Source organism: Triticum dicoccoides, chromosome 4A (genome assembly GCF_002162155.2).
Source record: "Triticum dicoccoides isolate Atlit2015 ecotype Zavitan chromosome 4A, WEW_v2.0, whole genome shotgun sequence".
Taxonomy (NCBI): Eukaryota; Viridiplantae; Streptophyta; class Magnoliopsida; order Poales; family Poaceae; genus Triticum; species Triticum dicoccoides.
In genome coordinates, this window is record NC_041386.1 from 109,996,308 (window position 1) to 110,004,283 (window position 7,976).

Here is a 7,976-nt window from a genome sequence, read left to right on the forward strand (position 1 = left end):
TCTGGTATGCTCTGAGCTAGCTAGTCATGTGTTGCATCATGTTTAAATTCTTTTGAATTTGAAATGGGGATTGATCAAACCCTAGCACTTTGAAATTCAATTAGGTCTAGTAAAAAATGCTTTCAATGAACCAAAGTACCCCTCATCAATGTTTGCTAATTTTGGCAAGGCTTGGATCCAAACCAAAAATATTGAACATTTTTGAGGAATATTTTGGGCACTGAATTTAAACCACTATTTATTTGAATTTGAATTTATATTCCTAGTATATGGAATGTATCCTCAAATGCCTTTGAAATATTTGTGCGCCTTTGTAAAAACTATCTAAGCCACATAAATATTTACAGAAAGTTTGGCACTGGTTTGAAATTGTTTTGAATTTGGAATCAGTGGCAAATAAATAAATAAATAAAACAAACAAAACAAAAAGGAAACAGGGAATCATAAACCTACCTAGCACTTACTGCAGCCCACCTAGCGCCCCAACCGGCCCGGCACTGTGACAGCCCAACCGGCCCGACTGGCCCAGTGGCCAGTCATCATTCTCCTCTTGCTAGGAGGACACAGCGCGCATGGTCGCCGCGCGTCGGCACGCGCCTCGCCAGCTCTTGCTTGCCGCCGACGCCCTGGATGCCTCCGTGCACGCCACACAGCCTCCCCGACCGCCTCTCACTCTCTCTCGAGCTCTTCCCCCTCCACTGCTCTCTCTCTCCCTCTCATGCCAAGCGCAGCCGTCGCCGCCACTTGTCGTTGCAGTGACCACCGCCTCCCCCTCGCCCCTCTGACATGCCTGAGAACTCCACCGCGACGACCTCTTCCTCTTCACCAAGTCACACGGTACCGGACGGCCAGGAACGTCGCCATTGAGCTCATCATCGTCCTCTGCCCCGACGATCACCACCCGTCGACTCGCCGCCTCCGACGCTTTCCCGACCAAGCTGGGCTTCTCCGCGAGACCTCTGTGAGCTCCGCCATCGCTTGCCCCTCCTCCTCGCGTCTAACTCGTCCTCTAACTACGTTTTCCACTGGAGCCGAGAGCCGGTCGCCGCTCTGTCACCGCCGTAGCTAGAGCTAGCAAAGCTCGCGCGTGTGCACGACTAGGTGCTCAGCGGCCTCGCAGCAAGCCAACGCCGCCGCCAGCTTGCCGTATGGTTTACCAAATCGCCGTTCTCGAGCACGCCCGAACCACGACCGCCGCAAACCTCGATGTCGGTGTCATCTCTGGCCACCCCCGCACACACTGCTTGCTCCGCTCGATGCGCGAGCTCACCATCAACGCGTAGATGCCCTTCACCGCAGTTTTGGTCGTCGGAGGAGCGATCCCGAAGCCTCCGCCATCTCTGTCATCGCCGGCGATGAGCCGTGGACCAGGTCCGGCGGGTTTGACCCCTTTGACCCGGGGTTTGATCCTGTTTGACTTCCCCAGGGTCGCTGACAGGTGGGCCCAGGCCCTGCTAATTTAGGCTAAGTGTTAACTAAACTTAATTAGCCCTACTAATACTGACATATGGGCCTAGGCCTTAACTAATCTAGATTAGGTTAGTTTAATTTTAATTAACCCTGGTAGTTAACTGTGTCACTGACGTGTGGACCCCACACGTCAGGTTTGACCTGGACCGAGCCGTTGACCTGCTGACGTCACTGTGAGGTCATGCTGACGCAATAGTTCCTTTCTCGAATTTAAATAAATCTTAAATGATTTATTATTTCCAGAAAATACCCCAAACTTCTAAAAATCATAGAAATTCAACCGTAGCTCAGAATGAAATATTTTATATATGAAAAATTATCAGAAAAATTCAAGGAATCCATATGTACCATTTCATGCATGTTTGAACAATTTTTGTCCTCTGTTTTGGACAAAACAAATAAAGGGCATTTAAATAATCATATATGGAGTTGGAATTTGAATCAGGTATTCAAACCAACTTCATTTAAATCATAGCTAGATGCATTAGCTCAAAACACATTCATATTGCCATGTCATAGCATGCATCATATTGTTGCACACCGTCATGTGTTGATTGTGTTCTTTCTCAGTTGTCGGTGTTTGTCCCCCCGCAGTAGACGTTGATCCAACGATGAATTCAATGACACCGATGAAGAGCTATACTATCTTCAGAAGTGCCAGGCAAGCAAAACCCCCTTGTTCATTCCGATACAATCCCACTCTCTCGCTCCTGCTCTCTTTTACTGCATTAGGACAACACCGTTTCAACTGTTACATGTTGCGGTAGCTGAACCCCTTTCCTCTGCATGACCTCTCATTGCCACAGTAAATAGATGAAACCCACTAACATGAGTAGGAATTGTTTGATCCCTGATGTGCCTACTCATTCATGCTTGTTGTCATGCCTGCTACTGCTTAGAGTTGAGTCCGGTCTGATTCATCGGGAATGAATTGGAACGTGGTGAACATGTCCTACCATTGAGAGCTAAGTGTGTGAACACGATTTGGTAAAGGTAGCGGTGAGAGGCCATGTAGGAGTACATGGTGGGTTGTCTCATTGCAGTCGTCCTCAGGAACTGAGTTCTGTGTTTGTGATCCATGAACAGTTACTACCACACATTGGGTTCCGGTAACCCGGCCCCTCTCGGCTCATTAATCAACTCGATCTCTGTCCAAGAGTTGCAACTAGTTTCTGGTGTTTGTAGGCAGTGTTAGTAGTCTACCAAGTGGCACCCGGTACAGGTGGGCTTGGGACAGACTAGGCACAGTGGCACGGTGTACCAAGTGGCTCCCGGATGGTGGGCTTGGGAACCCTGCACACATCGTTTGGGGCCGTGAGCGACACCCCGGCTGGATCTCCTTGCGGACGGAACCCGAATAGGCGGTAAACCTAGACTAGAGACTTGTTGGTTAGTCAGGTCGTGGCCGACTCCCTCGCCCGGCTTCTGCTTGAAGGTTGCCGAGGTACATGACGTGTACAGGGCGATAAGTGGCAAGAGCATGTGTGAAGAAGTACACCCCTGCAGGGTTATCATTATCTATTCGAATAGCCAGATTCCTCGGATATGGAAACTTGGACCCCTTGCATAGTTCATAGACAAGTGAAAGTGGATACTCTAAAACTCGCAAGATAAGCGTGAGTGCTATGGATGGCGTTCTCGCAGGGAGACGGGAGCGGATCCATAGTGGTGTATTGGTATGGTGAGTTTGTGGACTCGTGTGCGCCACCTCAAAAGAGATACTTGCAGTCGTAGTTCAGGTTAGCCACTGAGTCAAAGCTGGCTTGCTACAGTTAAACTCCACCACCCCTTTGTTGATAATGATGCATATGTAGTTAGTTCTGATGTAAGTCTTGCTGAGTACATTTGTACTCACGTTTGCTTAATTTATGTTTTGCAGAGAGACTTCAGCCTCGCTAGTAGTTCCGCGTGGACTGCGACGTTTAGCTTGTTACCTCGGCTACGATCGTGTACCCTTGGGAGGGTCTTGTAGATAGTCAGGCTTCTGAGCCTTCTTCATTTGTAGTTGTCTGTACTCAGACAAGTTAAGCTTCCGCATGTGCTTGTTGCTTGTATGCTCTATATGTTGGGGTCATGAGACCCATGTTTGTAATGCTTGGCTCCTCGGAGCCTAATGAATAAATACTCTGAGTCGTAGAGTCTTGTTGTGATGCCATGTTGTATTGCACATATTGAGCATATTGTGTGTATGATTGAAATGCTTGGTATGTGTGGGATCCGACAACCTAGTCGTTTATCCTTGGTAGCCTCTCTTAAGGGGAAATACAGTCTTGTGCTTCCATGAGCCATAGTAGTCTGCTACAGGCCGGTTTCACTGGAGTCCTGCTAGCCCAGCACTACTGCTCCGGAACACTTGACTGGCCGGCATGTGATTCACTTCGTTCCTATGTCTGTCCCTTCAGGGAAATGTCACGCGGTGACATCCGGAGTCCTGTCTAGCCTGCTACAGCCCGGTTCACCGGAGTCATGTTAGCCCAGTGCTACAGCCCGGATTCGCACGCTGCTGACCGACATGCTCGATGTTGATTCATGTATGCCTGTCCCCGTAAGTTAGTGCCACTTTGGGTTCACGACTAGTCATGTCGGCCCGAGTTCTCTGTCATATGGATGCTAGCGACACTATCATATACGTGAGCCAAAAGGCGCAAACGGTCCCGGGGCATGGTAAGGCGACACCATGGGAACACTGTGCGTGAGGCCGCAAAGTGATATGAGGTGTTGCCGGCTAGATCGATGTGACTTGGAATCGGGGCCCTGATAGCAGTAGTGCTGGGCTAGCAGGACTCCGGTGAACCGGGCTGTAGCTGACTACTATGGCTCATGGAAGCACAAGGCTACATTTCCCCATAAGAGAGGCTACCAAGGATAAACAACTAGGTTATCGGATCCCACACATACCAATTATTTCAATCATACACACAATATGCTCAATATGTGCAATACAACATGGCATCACAACATAACTCTACGACTCAGAGTATTTATTCATTAGGCTCCAAGGAGCGAGATATTACAAACATGGGTCTCATGACCCAACAATCATAGCATACAAATCAAGGCACATGCGGAAGCTTAACATGTCTGAGTACAAACATCTATAAATGAAAAAGGCTGAGAAGCCTGACTATCTACCAGATCCTGCCGAGGACACAAGATCGTAGCTGAGGTATCAAGCTAAACGTCGAAGTCCACGCGAAACTACTAGCGATACTGAAGTCTCTCTTCAAAACATAAATTAAGCAAACGTGAGTACAAATGTACCCAGCAAGACTTACATCAGAACTAACTACATCTGCATCGGTATCAACAAAGGGGGTGGTGGAGTTTGACTGCAGCAAGCCAGCTTTGACTCAGTGGCTAACCTGAACTACGACTGCAAGCAACTCTTTTGAGGTGGCGCACACGAGTCCACATATTCACCATATCAATACACCACTATGGATCCGCTCTCGTCTCCCTACGAGAAGGCCATCCATAGCACTCACGCTTATCTTGCGCATTTTAGAGTATCCACTTTCACTTGTCTATGAACTATGCAAGGGGTCCAAGTTTCCATATCCAAGGAATCCGGCTATTCGAATAGATAATGATAACCCTGCAGGGGTGTACTTCTTCACACACGCTCCCACCACTTACCGTCGTTTACACGACATGTACTCGGCAACCTTCAAGCGGAAGCCCAACGAGGGTGTCGGCCATGGCCTACCTAACCACTCAAGTCTCTAGTCCAAGTTTATCGCCTATCCAGGTTGCATCCGCAGGGAGTCCGGCCGAGGTTTCCACATACGGCCCCGAACGATGTGAACAGGGTTCCCGAGACACCAAACGGGCGCCCGGTACACTGTGCCACGGTGTATCTACCGCATCATAGCCCACCCCTAGGGTCAGTGCTACGCACGGCCGCCAACACATAACCTACAAACACCAGAAACTAGTTGCAACTCCTAGACAGAGTACTAGGGTGATTAAGAAGCCGAGAGGGTCAATTAAGGATCCCAATGAGTGGTAGTAGCTGTTCATAGATCACAAACACAGAACTCAGTTCCTGAGGACGGTTTCAATGAGACAACCCACCATGTACTCCTACATGGCCTCTCACCGCTACCTTTACCAAATCGTGTTCACACGCTTAGCTCACACAATAGGACATGTTCATCGCCATTCCAATTCATCCCCGATGAATCAGACCTGACTCAACTCTAAGCAGTAGCAGGCATGACAAGCAAGCATGAATGAGTAGGCACATCAGGGTTCAAACAACTCCTACTCATGCTAGTGGGTTTCATCTTTTTACAGTGGCAATGATAGGTCATGCAGAGGATAAGGGGTTAAACTACCGCAGCAAGTAACAGATGAATCGTTGTTGTCCTAATGCAGTAAAAGAGAGCTGGAGCAAGAGAGTGGGATTGTATCGGAATGAACAAGGGGGTTTTGCTTGCCTCGCACTTCTGAAGATGATATAGCTCTTCATCAGTGTCATCGAATTCATCGTCGGAACATACGTCTACCGAGGGGGAACAATCACCGGCAAACACAGAAAGAACACATCAATGCAATGCAACAAACATGATGTATGATCATGGCATGTTAAGGTACTGAATTCACCTAATGCAACAGTTAGTCATAATAACTGAAGTGGAATTCAAACATATAGCAAATTCCAACTCCAAAACTACATACCATATATTCCATAAACATGAATTGTCCTAGTTGGTGATGTTAACTTGCTCAAACATTTATAAACATGGCATAAACAGATTCTTCACATTTTTCTAATAATTTTTCCTATGTAATTTATCTTATTTGGAGTTATGGTTTAATTTCTATGATTTTTTGAAGTTTAAGTCATTTTCTGGAATTTCATGAATTAGTTTTAATCCAGAAAATGATTAATGACATCAGCATGACGTATTAGTGAGGTCAGCAGGTCAACTAGATTGCCCAGAGTCAAACCTGACGTGTGGGGTCCACATGTCAGTGACACATGGACTAATCCCGGTCAAAACCTGCGCTGACAAGTGTTTGACCAGCAGTGGGGCCTGATGTTAGTGGATAATACGGGCGTTTAGCTGGCAGGGTTAGCGCTAATGATGACCACCTCGGCAGTCGCCGGAGCCTGGCTGGCGACGACCAAAACAACGGCGGCGCGGCTCGGATTTGAGCTTCAGGCGGTGGTTTGGCACGCTGAGCGCACCGGGGAGGATCTCTTGCTCGTCCGCATCCAATGGACCAAACGGGAGGCCGCAGGGTGGCCGGATGCAGCGCATGCATTGAGGTTAGCGGCGGCCGGAGCTATGGGATCGACGGGTTCGGCACTACGGTGATCTATAGGAGGAGTTGGTGAGTTCTACAACTTCCTGGGAAGGCTCTAAGCACATTGGTGTGCTCGTACGCGAGCTGCAATGACTATGGCCACAACTGCGCCATTGCCGGCGGCGAGGAGCTCACGGCTCCGGTGGCTAGGCTGGTTAGGGGAAGAGATATCGTATGAACTCGGTATTCCCACGGGTGTCGCCTTACCATGGCCCGAGACCGTTTGCGCCTTTTGGCTCACATATATGATAGTATCGCTAGCATCCATATGACAGAGAACCCGGGCCGACATGACTAGTCGTGAACCCAAAGTGGCAGTAACTTACGGGAACAGGCATACATGAATCAACATCGAGCATGTCGGTCAGCAGCGTGTGAATCCGAACTGTAGCACTAGGCTAACAGGACTCCGGGAACCCGGGCTGTAGCAGGCTAGGAAGGACTCCGAATGTCACCGCGTGACATTTCCCCGAAGGGACAGACACAGGAACGAAGTGAATCACATGCCGGCCAGTCAAGTGTTCCGGAGCAGTAGTGCTGGGCTAGCAGGACTTCGGTGAACCGAGCTATAGCGGACTACTATGGCTCATGGAAGCACAAGACTACATTTCCCCATAACAGAGGCTACCAAGGATAAACAACTAGGTTGTCGGATCCCACACATACCAAGCATTTCAATCATACACACAATATGCTCGATATGTGCAAATACAACATGGCATCACAACGTAACTCTACGACTCAAGTATTTATTCATTAGGCTCCGAGGAGCGAGATATTACAAACATGTGTATCATGACCCAACATACAGAGCATACAAGCAACAAGCACATGCGGAAGCTTAACTTGTCTGAGTACAGACAACTACAAATGAAGAAGGCTCAGAAGCCTGACTATCTATAAGACCCTCCCAAGGGTACAAGATCGTAGCTGAGGTAACAAGCTAAACGTCGAAGTCCACATGGAACTACTAGCGAGACTGGAGTCTCTCTGCAAAACATAAATTAAGTAAACGTGAGTACAAATGTACCCAGCAAGACATACATTAGAACTAACTACATATGCATCGGTATCAACAAAGGGGGTGGTGGAGTTTAACTGCAGCAAGCCAGCTTTGACTCAGTGGCTAACCTGAACTACGACTGCAAGTAACTCTTTTGAGGTGGCGCACACGAGTCCACAAATTCACCATA